This window comes from Sminthopsis crassicaudata, chromosome 4 (genome assembly GCF_048593235.1).
Source record: "Sminthopsis crassicaudata isolate SCR6 chromosome 4, ASM4859323v1, whole genome shotgun sequence".
Taxonomy (NCBI): Eukaryota; Metazoa; Chordata; class Mammalia; order Dasyuromorphia; family Dasyuridae; genus Sminthopsis; species Sminthopsis crassicaudata.
Window position 1 is genome coordinate 182,510,944 of NC_133620.1, and position 16,790 is coordinate 182,527,733.

A 16,790-nucleotide genomic window follows, 5' to 3' on the forward strand; every position below is an offset into this window, starting at 1 on the left:
TCATGACCTTTTGCCTATGTTATTGTAATGCACTCCTAATAGTCTCCCTAAATCCAGTTTCCCTCTTATACAGTCCTTACTCTACATACCACCAAACTGATATTCCTAAAGCCCAGCCCCAATCATATCCCTCTCTTCCCCCCGCCCCAATCCGAGGCTGGGGTTAAGTGACTTGCCCAGGGTCACACAGCTAGGAAGTGCTAAGTGTCTGAGACCAGATTTGAACTCTTGTCCTCCTGAATTCAGGGCTGGTGATCTATCCACTGCACCGCCTAGCTGCCCCTCATATCCCTCTCTTGGTCAAGAAGCTTCAATGAATTTCCTGTTGCTTTCAATATAAAACAAGCTCATCTGCCTGGCATTTAAAATCTCTCACAATTTTTATAGATTGATCACATTTCTTCTCTTTGTCTGCTCTGTGTTCCCACAATATTGGCCTTATTACTTCCAAATATGATATTCCATTTCATCACCAATCCATCTCCAATCTCTATGTTTTTGTATAGGTTATAACTATGAAAATTTCCTTCTGTGGTTGTCATGGAATCTTCACCATCCCCTAACCTTCCCAATTGTTAGGTCCACCTATCACTACTCTCCTCACCCTAATATGTATTCTGTTTATAGCATATATAGATACTTACATATATATATATATTCATGTGCATTGTATATTCCTCCAGTAGAAGGTGAGCTCCTTTAGAATAGGGAATGTTGCATTTTTGCCTTCATATATCTAGTGAACAACATAGTTATAGTTAACAAAATGGTATTTACACACATATATTGTATCTAGGTTATATTGTAACACATATAAAATGTATGGGATTGCCTGTCATCAAGGGGAGGGAGTAGAGGGAGGGAGGGGATAATTTTGAAAAATGAATACAAGGGATAATGTTATAAAAAAATTACTCATGTATATACACTGTCAAAAAATTATAAATAAAATTTTAAAAAAACATAGTTATAGTTATTGTTCAGTCTTTTTCAGTTATAATTGACTTTTTATGATCTCATTTGGGATTTCCTGGATAAAGATCCTGGAGTGGTTTGCCATTTCCTTCTCCAACTCATTTTAAAGATGAGAAAAGATGCAAACAGGGTGAAATTACTTGCACAGGGTCAAATATCTAGTAAGAGTCTGGGGCCAGATTTGTTTAAACTTAAGAAGATGAGTCTTTCTGACTTCAGGCCCAGCACTTTAACCCTTGTCCCACTTGGATGTTGAGGCATATGGTAGCATCTCGGCAAATGTTTGTTAAATTGAATTGAATAAAGCACAAATATTAAAATTCTCACAGGAAATGTATGGCATAAAAGAGAAATATCTTATTGTTAGTATTATCGTCCCAGTGGTCCTTGAGTTAATTTTCTAAAGAGACCACCTTTGGCTTAAGACAAAATATGTTTTCAATAATATCTGTCCAATGTTAAAAAGCCCCTGAACCTTTGATTGTCAAGGTCTATTGGTGAAAGATTATTTTATTGGACTTTTCAGAATTCATCAATGTAAACTTGATGACTTCCCATATTGATCCCAGATACTACAAAGGAAAAAATATGACTGAGTCAATAACCAATTTCCAAGAAACCAATGGTAAATGGACCAGTTCCAAAGCAACCAGGGAGGATTCTGAAACTAGTCATCTCTCAATTAATCAAAGTAAATAGGACCCTAAAATTCCACAACAGTCATACTCTGCTATAAGCAATTGGCTCACTTCCATCACAGAGATATTGTGTGCCAGGATATAATGTAGTGTTACCAATCCAATGTTCTTGATACTAGAAGCCAAGCCAGTATTCTTTCACCTTCGGCAATATTTTAAAGAGTTTGGAGAGCCTCCATTTTGGAGACATAGATTAGTATCTGAGATTTTCCTGCATAAAAAATCTGTAGGAAAGAGCTTCTGGTTTCCTCCTATGTTAAACATCATTTCTCCATCCTATTATGGTGTTCATTTCTAGGACTGCTGAGTTTATAGCCTATCCACCAAATGAAGAAAACTTATGAATACCATTTTATTTTGTTAGTATTGCTATTTTCTTGTTTGGGGGGTATTTTTTTTAAGTTTGGATTTGTTTTTCTATTGGTAATTTGGACTGAACCTGTGACTGTGTACATTGATTTAGGGAACTGAAAGGCACAGAAATTCTCTCTGCAAATCAGCAATTTTCTTCAATTTCTTCAATTTACAATCTTTGATAGTTGAATAGGGCACAGAGAGTTTAACAATTTACCCACAGTCACACAGACTGTCAGAAGCAGAAATCATTATAGATTAGAGAAATGCAAATTGAGACAACTCTGAGGTACCACCTCATACCTATCAGATTGGCTAAGATACAGGAGAAGATATGGTAAATGTTGGAGGAGATGTGGGAAAGCTGGAACACCAGTACATTGATAGTAGAGTTATGAAGTGATCCAACCATTCTGAAGAGCAATTTGAAAGTATGTCCAAAGGGCTATAAAACCCTTTGATCCATTTCGTTTGATCTATCAGTCTCATTCCTGGATCTGTAACCCAAAAAGATCATTAAAATGGAAAATAACACTTATGCACAAAAATGTTTGTGGCAGCTCTTTTTGTAGTGGCAAGGAACTGGAAATTGAGTGGATGCCCATCAGTTGGGAATGGATGAATAAATTATGGTATAGGAAGGAAATGGAATATTATTGTTCTACAAGAAATGCTGCAGGCTGATTTTAGAAAAACCTGCCCTACATGAATTGATGCTGAGTGAAGAAAGTAAAAACCAAGAGATCATTGTACACAGTGACAAGATTATTGTTGACAATCAACTGTGATGGACTTGGCTCTTCTCAATAATACAGTGATTCAAGGCAATTCCAATTTGGGATGGTAAATGCTAATCACATCTACAGAGAGAGCTATAGAGACTAAATGTGGATCAAAGCACAGTATTTTCACCTTTTTGTTTATTTGCTTGTTTTCTTTTTCTTAGGTTTTTCCCTTTGATCTGATTTTTTCTTGCCCAATATGACAACTATGGAAATATGTTTAAAAGGATAGCACATATTCAACCTATATCAGATTCTTTGTTGTCTTAGAGAGAGAGAAATAAGGGGTGAAGAGAAAAAATTAGAACACAAAGTTTTACAAAAAATAAATATTGAAAACTGTCTTTGCATGTATTCGTAAAAATAAAATATCATTTCAAAAATTGTCTGACACAGAACACTAACCCAGGACAAGCCAAAGTCTATTATGACTTTCAATCCATTAGTGATTCCATAATATTGAATATTTACTAAGGCATATAGTTCATAAATTTTATAAACACTGGTTAACTTTAAGTGGAATTTCATAAGATGTTATCATTGTATTCACTTTAAAAAAAACAATTTGAAGGTACTGTAATTAATGCCAATGACATATTTAAGTTTGGGGCAACCTGGTCTAACAGCCAATTGGTCAGCCATGCCATTAGGAAAGCAGATTCAAATTCTATATGTGAGAGCTGCTGACTATATGAATGTGAATAAGTCATTTAAACACTCACATTATAAAATCCTCAGATGATAAACCCCAGATGTCTTATTGAGTTGAATTGCTAGAATGAGTTCCCTACATTAATGAGCTATAGTGATGTGAGCTGCACATAATAATTTGATAAGATTTTATTTTGTGACAGTACCAGTTGTACTTGTGTGTTTTTATTGACACTATGCTGACCTGCACCAGATAAAATCAGATTTACTCCTCTGTCAACTGAGTATTGAGTTTTAGACCAAACACAAGGGTTTTATTGTTCTCCCTTGTTGTCTTTTTATTTCTAAGATTTTTAATGTATTACTCCAAGGAAACACGCCAAAGTTGTAGCTTTTAAAGAGTACTCTTCAATAACTGGTAGAGATATTACACCACTTGTTAGTGAGGGGAAGTCAAGCTTTTCAAAGATTATATAAGCCTAAAATTAAATGGGATCTGTAATACTGTCATTATAAAATAGAAGGGTGAAAAAAAAGGAAAACTTTCAGAGGGTCCTGGAATCTGGGAAGGATATTGCTGTTGTTCATTCCTATAAATACTTTTGTACATATAGATCATTTTTCTCCTTTTTTAAAATTTCTTTTGAGCATGAGCCTAGTAATACTTTAGTTAGCTTAAGGGCTAAGCACATTTTTGGTAACTTTATGGGGATGATTCCAGAATTGCTTTCCAAAATGGGTAGACCAGCCCTAATTCCACCAGAAGTGCATTAATCTACTTATTTTTCCATACCCATTGAACATTTGTCATTTTCTTCTTTTATCATCTTTGCCAGTCCAAGAAGTATCAGCTAGAACTTCAAAGTTGCCTTTATTTGCCTCTTTGTTAATGATTTAGAATATTCCATTATATAATTTATTGTTGATAGCTTAGATTTCTTTTGAAAGCTACCTATCCATATCTCTTGACCATTTACCAATTGAAAATGACTATTAATTTAAATTAATTCCTTATAAATCTGAAATGAAACTTTATCAGAAATTTGTTGCAAAGACTTCTTCCAGTTATCTGCTTTCCTTCTAATTTTAATACATTATTTTTTAAATTTAATTTTATACAAGCAAAAATCTCTGTGCTCCAATTTTCTAAATTCTGAAGCTTTGCCTCCTATGTCACTGAAAAAAATTGAGGTCACTCACCAAGAGTAGCTCCTTCTTCCTTCCTCCTGATTTATCCAGTTGCCTTCCATTCTATTTCCTCTTTCACCCTTGTCTCACATGAAGCCAGGCTCTCTAAATGTACAAATGATCCCACTCCATCACATCTTCTTCAGCATTTTTAATTGCTCCCTATCTCCTTGCTGCTTCTCTATTGACCACAAATATGACTATATATATATATATATATATATATATATATATATGCACACACATATGTTTACATAAAAACATATACACATATTTTATTACATGTATTAAATTTTTAATATTTTATATCTTTAAACACTTTTTCCAATAGGTTATTTATTATACATTATAATTCTTCATTTACTCTATAGTTCAACCCCACTCTATGGAGCTTTTTGTTATTCCTCACAAACAAAATTCCATGTCCCATTGCCATGCTTTTTCCCATGCTTAAAATTCATTCCCTCCATATCTCTATCTTTTGAAATCCCTAGTTTCTTCAAGACTCAGTTCAAAGTCACTTTTTACACAGTGCTCTCATTGATACCTCCCAGTTTCTGCAGTCCCACTCTAAAATTATTTCCTGATATCCCTCAATATCTCTCACATCCCTAAATTGATTTGTATATACTTTGTATATGTTCCATATCTATTTTGATATGCATATGTTATATCCTTAATGCAATATATGCTCTTTGAAGGCAGGGATTCTCATTATTAAATAGGATAACACATTATTGTTAAGGTCCTTGATTTTGTCTTCCAGAAAGAAGTGGAAAGAGAGGTTGAAGAAGAAAGGAATAGTTAATTCTTCATCATTCCCTTGTTGAGAGAAGTTTATAGAATTTCTTACAGATCCCATAAGTTTTGCTAACTTGGCCACAGAAAATCAATGCACCAATGACCAAAAATCCAGAGAAGAAAACATATTGTAGAGAATGAAACAGATGTGAAGCACTCTGATTTTATAATAGGATCCTTAAAGAGGAAGAGTTTGGAGAGACAAATTTAGAAGGAAAATGCAGTGAAACCCTGAGCTGTAACTTATAATTTTCTGAGTAGATATCTTGCCAAGAGTCAAGATCATTAATATATATTCAACCACTCCTTATTAGCATTTTGTAAATGGCCCAGAATAGATTCTTCCTTAGCCATTCCTTCATTTGGTGTCTCTTTCTTGTCCTTCCTTTCTCTATTGCTCATGATACTCTATGAATACAAACCATAGAAGAGAAAAGCTATAATGTTGAATTGAGAAGTATAAACAAGAGGTATGAAGTTCAGTGCAAACAGAAAGCAAAATAAACCAAACTGAATATCACAATCTCCATAGAGTGGGATTGAACCATAGAGTAAATGAAGAATAATAATGTATAATAAATAACCTATTAGAAAAAGTGTTTACAGATATAAAATATTAGAAAATATAATACATGTAATAATAATGGCATTCTGGGGCTTCTATGCAACCTTAATTTGTCAGCTTTTGAAGTGTAATCCAAAAACTAAACAATGTATAGTCATTTTCTCCATCTAAGGCATGGAGAGACCAAGAAAGTTAAGATGTAGCATATCAGAGTAGATCAGGTGCTGTAGTTGGAGTCAGGACAAACTAAGTTCAGATCTCACCTCAGAATGAGATTTATTTATATATGACCCTGGGTAAAGCAAGTAAACTTCATAAGCCTCAGTTTCCTCATCTGTAAAATAAGAAGGTTGAGCTCAATGGCCTTTAATTCCCTTTCTAGATCTAAATCTATGATCTTATGAATTCAGGGTGTTCCAAATACCCATCCATTGCAAAAACACCAGGTTCCTTCTAAAAGAAGTATGTGTGCCATTTGTTTAAACTAATTGCTTTGTGTCAGGGCTAAAGAGTCTTGTATATAATAAAGAAATTTGGTCAATACTTTCTCACATTTCAAAGTGTTTAATTTTTTAAAATAGGAAAGCCAAGTAAGCTACTTAAAAATTAAAAACACAGAACACAGAAATAAAGGACTAAAACATGTTTTTTAAAAATCTCAAGTAGGATAAAAAGCCATTGTTAAAGGACTTTATGGAGGCATAAAATTCACCTTATGGTATAATTTGTAAAGCTGCTTTATAGTGTGTGGTATTTGTTTGGTCATTACATTTAGTTCAGTAATAGCTTATTGAATACACAGTATGTGAGGGTGAAAAAATAATAAAACAAGTAGGGAAAGTTGTCAAGCATAGAATTGAAAGTGTATGCAGTTCCTCACTCTGAGGTTTTACAAACCCAGCTAATCATACAGTATTTTAAAGGGAGCTGTCCAGGTACAACTTTTTCATCCTATAGATGAGACCTAAAAAAACCTAAATAACCAGTTTCAATGTAAATGAATTGTAATTTTCTTATTATCTGGGAATTTCTGACTAAATATTACTGAAATTACTATTTCAAAGTATTTACTATCTCAATTTGGTACATTCCACAGTGACAAACTTTTCAATGTACCAAAAGTTACATCTTTCAACATTGTTTTTGAGTTATTTACTAATACTATTTCATCTGCCTTCTTGAAAAGGAGACAGAGCTGTGGAACACTGGAAATAGTCCTGGATTTGGAGTCAAAGAAGTTAGGGTAAAATCCTACCCATGATTTTCTTTGTAATATTGTACTGGTCACTTAACCATATTAAGCTTCAATTTTCCTCATTTGTAAAAATGGATAGGTGAAAGTAGATAGCCTTCAATTTCTCAATCTATGATCTTATGATATAAGAGAAATGATTCTTAAACAGTGTGGTCAGTTCTTTGAGGAAAAGTAAGACAATATTTAAAGTTGGATTACTGTAGTGGGTAGTCCCAGTTCTTCCTGGATTCAAATCCCAGATTTCACACTTATTAGCTAAACAACCTAGGGAAGGTTGCATAAGTCCTTTGAATATCAGTTTCTTCATCTGTTAAAAAAATTAATAATAATATTCATAGGATTAAAGTAACAATTTAAAATAATAACAATATTCATAAATTAAAGTAAGTATTTTATAAACCTTAAAGTACTATATAAATATAAACTTTTATTATTACCTTTCCAAGATTTATTTATTACCTAAATAAATAACATTTGTTATATTTATTTAATAATTATCAAAGTATTTATTTATTATTTATTAAATTAAATTATTTATTATTTGATTTATTGATATTTATTAATTATTATTTCTAATAATTCATAAATTATGTGTTTATTTGGATTATTAATTAATGTTAATTATTCTTCTGGTGATACCATATAGCCATGAAGCATAGAATAACCCACAGATTCTGAAGGATTTAATTTGGCAATCACCCAAAGAGCAAGGGAGAAATTCATAGTGAACACAAACTGCTATAATACTTTGCCAGGAAAGAATTATGAAGAAACAAAATATTAAGAGTATTATTTTTAAAAAAATGCATCATCTGAGAAGTTGGTGGGTCTGTCATACAACAAGAGGACAAAATGACCAGTGATCAGCCTAGATATTCCACTGAAATCTATGATAAGTCAAGAAAGCTAGAGAAAGATCCTTTACATGTAGGATGCATGACAGGTTGAGGATTTATTGGAAGATGAGGATGAGAGAGTCAAACAGGTTAAGAATGAAAAAGGTACGCCACAGCAGGGCATACCCACCTTAAGGAAGCTACAGAAATAGCTGAAGTATATCAGTGCTGTTATTACTTGTTACTGATCTATGGAATAACATGTAGATTTTGGGATAAGAACAGCCATAGTCCTAAAAATTGTGCACAAAGCCCCAGTGTCAAAGGATTTTGTAAGGAAGTTATCAAACCTTCTTTTAAGTTTACATATTCTCCTCATCAGTAGTGTCAAAAAAAAAAAAAAAAAAAACCAGGCCACCGGTTTATAAAGATCCCTGTAGGATGCATATTGATTGAGAAAACTACACATTAACAATGTGAGTTCTAGTCTATTTTTATTTATTTTCTTAAATATTTCCAATTCCATTTTAATCTTATTTGACCCCATTGAGGAATGTGGTTGGCTGCATGCTACACATGCAGTTTATGTTTAACACTTCTGCTCTAGAACAAATGTTCATAATCTAGGCTCCACAGAAGAATCCATGGATAGATTTCATGGGATTAATGAATTTTATTTTTTGATATTTTGATAACTATTTCAATATAATTGATTTCATTTATGATCTTGTATATTATATGAATTTAAAAACATTATCCTGAAAAGGGGTCCATAAATTTCACCAGAATTCTAGAGGGGTCCATAAAACCAAAAGGATTAAGAACCTTTGCTCTAAAGAGACTGTTCTATAAAGCCTTACCATGCTGTTAATCTTAGGAGGTATACTTTTTAAGTAGCACTTATATAAAGCATTTAGATTAATAAAAACAGTTTATATACATATAATCTTATTTAATCTCCAAAACAATCCTGTGAGGTAGATGGTTTTATAAACCTCATTTTTCAGATAAGGTAACAGAGGCAAATAAAGAGTGACTTACCCAGAGCCAGACAGCTAGTAAGTTCCTGAGACAGAATTTTAAACTCAATTCTTCCTGATTCCAAGTCCAATATTCTGTTCACTGTGCTGGATGTGAGGAAAATGTAACCACCTTGTAAGACCAGCATCTTTGGACAAAATGTTCAACAACTAAACTCCTTCAAATGAAATACAGCATTACTATCTTATATCAAAGCCTATTGCATAAAGAAGAATAATTACCATAATTTTACATTGTGCATTGTTTATGCTTCTAATAATAATAAAATTCTAAGATGATTTTTATAGCAATCAATGTCTCACAATGGGATTTCCAAGTTTGTTACCTCAATGATATTAAACCTTGCTACTCTTAACCTAAACTTAAACATTAAAAGGAAACCTCACAGTTTTAAAAACTTAAGTTTAAGGGGGAAAAAAATATAATTCCCATGAAGAAAATATAATCATAATGACTCTTCCAGGTGACATATATACAGGATATGGCTTACAGAATGCTTTATATATATATTATTGTTTTCAATACATATATTATTCTTTTTCATTATGAAAATAATTATGAAAATAACTATTCTTCAAAAGTCTGCTTTTGAGATCGAAGGGACATGAGGGATAATCTCATCCAAGCCCCAGATTTTACTGACAAGATAAATGAAGCCAAGTGTGGTTATGTCACATCAGTAGAAAGAAACAAAGCTTAAGTTTTAAGCCAGGTCATCAGACTCCTGACCTAGTAATCTTTTCATTCCACCAGACTGCCTCATAGAGATAAGGCTTACCAACAAGATCTTAAAAGAAGCATAAAGCAGATCAGCCAACAAGTCTTTTTTGAACACTCTGAAATTTGCCTAACCCTATGGCAGATACAAATAAATAAGACACATGCTTTTTAACCAAAAAGAACTTGATTCTCCAAATGGGAAAAAATACCTATACCAAATCATTCATAAGCAATGCAACATTACCTATATCAGAATATCGAACTGACATATTTTAAAATTTCATTGAAACTCTACTTCTATCAGTGTAAATAATTCTTCCACCATTGTAAATCACCAGTCCCATTCCTTCTCATCTTGTCTAATCTTTGTATCTTTTTGTAACTCTCCCATATAAGAAAGCATAATAGCTAATACTAATTTTTGTCTTAAGATTTACCAAGTGTTTTGCATACAATATATCAATTGATTTTCACTATCACCTGTACCACAGGTAATAATATTATTACCTTATTTTTGTTGTCAATATTATTGAAAACAGTTATTACTGTTATTATAAATGAGAAAACTGAATTCATAGTGTTTAAGTGACATATTACAAAAGTGGAAAATGAGACATAAACTGGTTAGGTGATGTTAATAGAACAGCAATTAAATAATGGAAAAATAGAAATCAGGTCTTAAATTCAGGAAGATCTGCCTTCGAATTCTACTTCAGACACTTACTTGGAAGAAAGGAAGAAAATAAGTGTTAACTACCTACTCTATGCTAGGGACCAGGCTAAACATTTTACAATTATTCTCTCAGTTGATCCTTACAATAAAACTAAAAGTGAGTTCCTATAATTATCTCATTTTATAGTGGAGAAGAACAAGGCAAATAGAGATTAAATGGCTTGGGTAAGGGTCCCACAGATGATATATGTTTGATGTTAAATTTGAATTTCAGCCTTCCTTACTTTATATCTAATACTCTATTCCATTTTATCACTCAGCTGTTTCTGAGTGATTCTGTGTGAATCTCGTCACTTAACCTCTCTATTTCAATTATTTCACCTATAAAATGAGGATAATTCTAGAACCTACCTCAGAGAATTGTTGCGGGGATTAAATTGTGAAATAATATTTGTGAAGGACTTTGCAAAATTAGGTGACAGTGTACAGAATGCAATGGCTTACAAAATGCTTTACACACACACATATGTATATGTATGTATATTTGTATATATGTACATTATATGTAAATGTTAGCTATTACTGTCATATCTTTTCTTAATCTTCTTTTAATACAGTGTTTTAAGGTATAACAATCTACTTGTCACCAGGGCTTGAAACTATATTCTCATCTTTGGCTTTTTCCTCTCCTTCTCCTTTAAAGAAGAATAGCCTACATTCTTTCAAGTAGCTCATAGATTTAATGAAATATTAGTTTTTGTAAAGCCATCAAAATAGAACTTTTAAAAATAGAACTAGATGAAATCATAATGAAAATACATATTAAAGAGGAAAGTTATCAAATATTAAATTTTTTTAAGCTGATGAAAGTGAATTTGGTCTTTGAAACATATTATTAAAGCAGTTATCATTAAAATAGTAGGTACTAGACAAAAAGTAAGAATGATAGAAATTTCAGAAATTAAACCAAAAGTATAAAAAGATTAGTTTTTCGTAAACAGATAATAAAAAGTTTTTCTACATTACATAATAAATTTGGGGAGTAAAAGCTGACTAGTTATACAATAAAAACTAAACTTAAATCCTTAATTAACCATTAAATCTTAAACCATAAAAATAATTAAAATCTTAACCATTATAGCCATAAAAATCTTAACCATTAAATTCTAATTATTTTTTTTTGTCATTCCCTTTTGTTTTGTGTTTTGTTTTTTTTTGTTTTTGTTTTGTGTATGTATGTGTGAGGCAATTGGGATTAAGTGACTTGCCCAGGATCACCCAGCTAGAGTTAAATATCTGAAGTTAAACTTGAACTCAGATCCTCTTATCTCCAGGACCAATTGTGCCATCTAGCTGCCCCTAATTATTTTATTTAAAAATAATAACAAGTAATAATCTATTTACCTAAACTTTGAAGAGTAAATATATTTTTAATTCTAAAATTTTATTGAATTTTTGTTTTCATATCACCTAGATTTTCCACATACCCTACTCTCTTCCCTCTCCCAGAGAACAATCCTTAGTGTAAAAAAAAAAAAAAAAATTAAGAGAAAAAGTAAAAGAAGATCAAAAATGAAGACACATTTTAAACAAATAAAGTTATGGTGGACATGTTCAATACAAAAAAAATCATAGGAAATAAAAATTAAATATTTTAGAGTTGGCTGGAGCACTGACAATGTCAAGTGACTTAGCCAGACAACTCTTTAAGACCATTGGTTTGACATCAATTACTAATATTTGAAGATAGAGAGAATTCTCCAATAAAAAAATAAATACAGTAAAAACTTAAAAGTAATTATAATTATATATAAAATTAAAAGCTCTCCACAAGAGTAACATTATAATAAATATAAAAAGGAAAATATTTGAAACAAATATACAGCTGGAAAACCTGGATCCAATTCCATACCACACATTTATTAATTGAGTAACACTGGAAAGATCACTTAATTTCTTTTGGCTTCAGTTTTCTCATCTGTAAATTGAGGGCATTTGCCTCTAAGATCCCTTCCAATGCTTTCCAAAATGGTTGTACCAGTTCATAGGTACATTGTATTACTGTGCAAGTCTTTTTCATAACTTCTTCAATGTTATTCTCATATTTTGTAATATTTCTCAATTTCCTAAAAAACTTCATGATTGCTTTAATTTGTATTTCTCTTATTAGTGATTTGAAAGCATTGTCATATGATTTTTGATATCTTGCAATTCTTCTTAGAAGAAATATTTGTTCTATCCTCTGACTAATTATCTATTGGGATATGGCTCTTGCCCATTGTAATCTACTAAAGGAGTATAATTTCAAATTAAGTCAGGTAATGGATTTCTGAATTCAATGGTCCTCTCCTACTCCCAGAACTGCCTGGAATGTTATGAGACTTTCATTGGATCCAACCTTTTAAAAGTAGTTTCATAAGCGCATTGATTGGTGAATGAGCAGATTTTTCTGTAGAAATAGATTGTTCATGGTGTAGTTTTCCAAAATAAATACTTTTCTGCCATCCAATTGCCCTATAGAATGAGCTATTTTGGAGGAACAAAAGCTTATCAACAAATCAAAGCAAATCTTCAGGAATCTAGACTTTATAAAGATACAATGTCCAAATACTTTTAGGTTTTTTGAATTTCCACTTGAAAAGACTAACAGAAAAGATCAATATCTTGTGTCTACTATAGAAATGCTGTATAATGTCTTCAGTTTCTAACCCTTCAGAAAGTAAATCAATCTGCATGCACATATACTCATACCTGTCTATGTCAAATGGGACCTGAGGGAAAAAAAAAGAGAAATAGGGAGCTCTGTGATAATGAATCACCCTGTAACTTCATTTTGAAATTTCAGTAGAATAACTGGCAATAGAGTTTTTCTCCTAACTTTTCATTTTCTTCAGGAGACTCCCCAAATACTCAAAAAAAAATTGTTTGTGTTCTTCCAACCCACATATGTTCTTCATTCCCCTCTAGGTCCTACTCCCAATCTTCACAGACTTCAAATTCTGATGCTGTCTAACCCAGGAATTTTTCTCATCACCTAGGTCCTCTTTGTCCTGGTAATTTTATTCACTCACTGGGGACTTCTCATATTAGAATATCTCTCCACAAGGTACCATTACTCCATTGCCAAGTTCTCCATTTTGTGGATAGGCTTATGCCATCCACCTTTATCTCCTTCTCAGGCTTGAGTCCGACATTTCAGACTTCAAAACCATGCCTCTTTGCAACTACTTTCATTTTACTCCCCTTCCCTACTCTTTTTAAATTTTTAATTCATGGAATAAAACAAGAATTTCCATAACAAAGTACAATTAGAAAGATGATTGCATATGAAATTGTAAGTCTACAACTTGCTACTCCTTTTAAATACACAATAAAATTATCTTTTTTTTTTCATCTCTCTACCCTAGAAGTGGCTATGTTTAGACACAAATGGGTATATATGTATAAAATTATTCTATATGTACTTTTACTTATCAGTTCTTTCTCTCGATGCAGATAGTATCTTTCTTCATATATCCTTTATAGTTAATTTGGATTTTTTAATAGTCAAAATAACTTATTTGCCCAAAGTTATGCTTAAAACAATATCACTTTTACTGTATACAACGTTCTCTTGGTTCTCGCATTTTCTCTTTATTATTCCATGTAAGTCTTTCTAAATTTTTTCTAACATCATTGAGCTCATAATTTCTTATACACAGTAGTATTTCATCACCATCATATTATACAATTTGTTCAGCCATTCCCCAATTGGTGTGCATGCTTGTAATTTACAATTCTTTGCTATAACAAAGAGAGCTGCTATAAACATATTAGAACCTGTAAGTTCTTTTCTCTATCCAAATATCAGAAATAGACTGAATTACTGCTATGGCTAGGTCAACAGGTTTTAGTTTGTTTAATAACTCTAGGTATAATTTCAGATTGCTCTCCAAAATGGTTGAATCGATTCACAATTAATGGTGATCTCACTTTTTTGCCTTCATTTCTCTTTCCCCACTTTTTCAGCTCCTTTATGCCTCCTCCTATTAGAATGGCAATGACTAGGGGTGCCTTCCATTTGCTTGTAAATTCCACACTTACCATAGTGTCTGGCATATAACAAATAAGTGTTTTCTTCCTTCCACCTTCAGATCATTCTCCTCCTGGGATTGCAGGTTCTCAGAAGAGATCTTGCAAATTATCTTAGGTCTCCATGTCACTTCCCAGAAAGCCCCTTTCCCTCCCCTGTTTTCTATCTGCTTTATGTGCTGTTTTCACTTAGTAGAATATAATCCCCCTGAGGGCAGGGTCTGTTTTGCTTTTTTGCAAATATATCTTTGGCATAGCACAGTACCTAACCCACAATGATTATGTAATTTATCTATCTATTCCAATAACCTTGAATGACACAGGTTCTAAAACTAAGATGGAAATAGGGAAAAGAACAATATAAGAAGAGCAACTATTTTAACCTTCAAATATATGCAAATTCCACTCCCAAATAATGAAATGTAAAACAAAATCTTACCATTCTCAGATGTTATATAAAAAGTCACTTTAAATTTTCTCCATTCCTGGAAAGTGAGTTCTTCTAAATGATTTTTAATCATATAAAGTGCAGGCTGGGATATAGGTCTAATAACTTTAGTTACCAATAAAGTTAGTCTCATGAGTGTTTAAATATCTTGTATATGTGGCAATATTTGAAGGGTGATAGGCAGTTTCCCTAACCAAAAATACCTGCCACTCTCCTCATGATGTGTCTGAAATGCCATCATTAATGAGTTATTCCTTTGGCTCTAGAGAGCTTGTTTATTCAAATGTTCAACAGCCATTTCAGGTATATGTAATTTAAGCTAGTTTGTGCTTTTTTTCTTCAAGCAAATTTCAGTTACAACAGATTATATTTCTCTTTGCAGTTACTGAATTTCTTTATTTCCCTCTTTTTAACTCCAGGCACATTCTTGGGTTAGCAACCCTGAAGTGACTGATCAGGTTAAGCTACAGAGGTCCCTTTGAAAATTAGATATAAGAGAATACAGGAAGATTAGCAATCACCGGGTCAAAAGATGCCTGGAAAGGTCACCTAATCCATCCCACACACAGACATAGGCCTTCAGGCAAGTACCATACAAGTCATTCCAGCAGATAAGAATCTATCCTATTTTTAAAGAGCTTCAGAAGAGAGATTATTCCACCTTTGCTGGGGCCTAAACCAATGTTTAACAACTCTCACAACCATCAGAACATTTCCTGTCTGTCTAGACTAAATTACTTGAACTCACACTAAAATCTATCTCCTCTTTTAGTTTTCAGACTGATAAAAACAGGTGGTTATTAGTAATGTAATTGGAGACTGCTATTAAATTAGCCTTCAATATTAGCTTCACCAAATCATATTGGCTGATGACTTACTTATCTATGTGGCTCTTAACTAAACACTATCAGGTTTTTCTTTAGTTAGGGAATCCAGACTGGTCTAGAAACCTTTAAAAAGGACCTAAGTTGCACCATCTATAAAATGAGAACTAGCTGATCTCTAAGGTTTTTTCCTAGCTCTCAAGTTCAATAATTTCATGATCCTCTAAAGTTCTTGCCAAAGATCAGTTAAATTTTTATAATAATCCACCTCTTAGGTTGTATATTCTATAGACCTACTGATACATCTCAGTATCATATTCTTTCTCTCTTTTTTTTTTTTTTTTTAACACATTACTATATTACTGATTTCTATTTGACTTGTTAGGTACCCTTACTCACACTTTTTTTTCTACCCTATTTGCACACTCTCAACTTTTATAAGATGAATAGTCAATCAATAATCATTTATTAAGGGGCTAATGTGTTCAATATTGAAAATACAAAGAAAAGCAAAAGACTGGCCTTGCCTCAAGAAGTTCACAATGTATAGGAGAGGCAACATACAAATAACTACAAATAAGCTACATACAAGATGAGTAAGAAGTAATCAACAGAGCTTCAGACCTAGAATTCAAGAAATTAAGAAAGGCTTCCTGTAGAAAGTGAGATTTTAGGCTGTAATTGAAGGTAACCAAAAAAGGGGATATGTATGGCAGACAGTTAGTTGGTAAATATTCTCAGTCAAAAGATGCAATCTCTTGTTTGGGGAGCAGTAAGGACACCAGTGTTATAGAGACCAGATATAATGTATGAAAAAACTGGCTCAGGGCACTAGATTATGAAGGGTTTTGAATGCCAAACAGAAGATTTTATATTTTATCTTTGAGGTAATAATGAACCCATGGAGT

At 32.4% G+C, this 16,790-nt stretch overlaps 1 long non-coding RNA gene across 1 annotated transcript in view; it reads right to left on the minus strand.

The window, feature by feature from the left end:
* Window positions 1–664: 664 nt before the first annotated feature.
* LOC141541203 (uncharacterized) overlaps window positions 665–16,790 on the minus strand; it is a 53,610-nt gene continuing 37,484 nt past the window's right edge. Inside the window, exons 3-5 of the long non-coding RNA XR_012481682.1 lie at window positions 9,147–9,232; window positions 4,661–4,848; window positions 665–736 (exon numbers count right to left, since the gene is read on the minus strand). This is a non-coding gene — a long non-coding RNA (uncharacterized LOC141541203). The remainder of the gene's footprint in view (window positions 737–4,660; window positions 4,849–9,146; window positions 9,233–16,790) is intronic.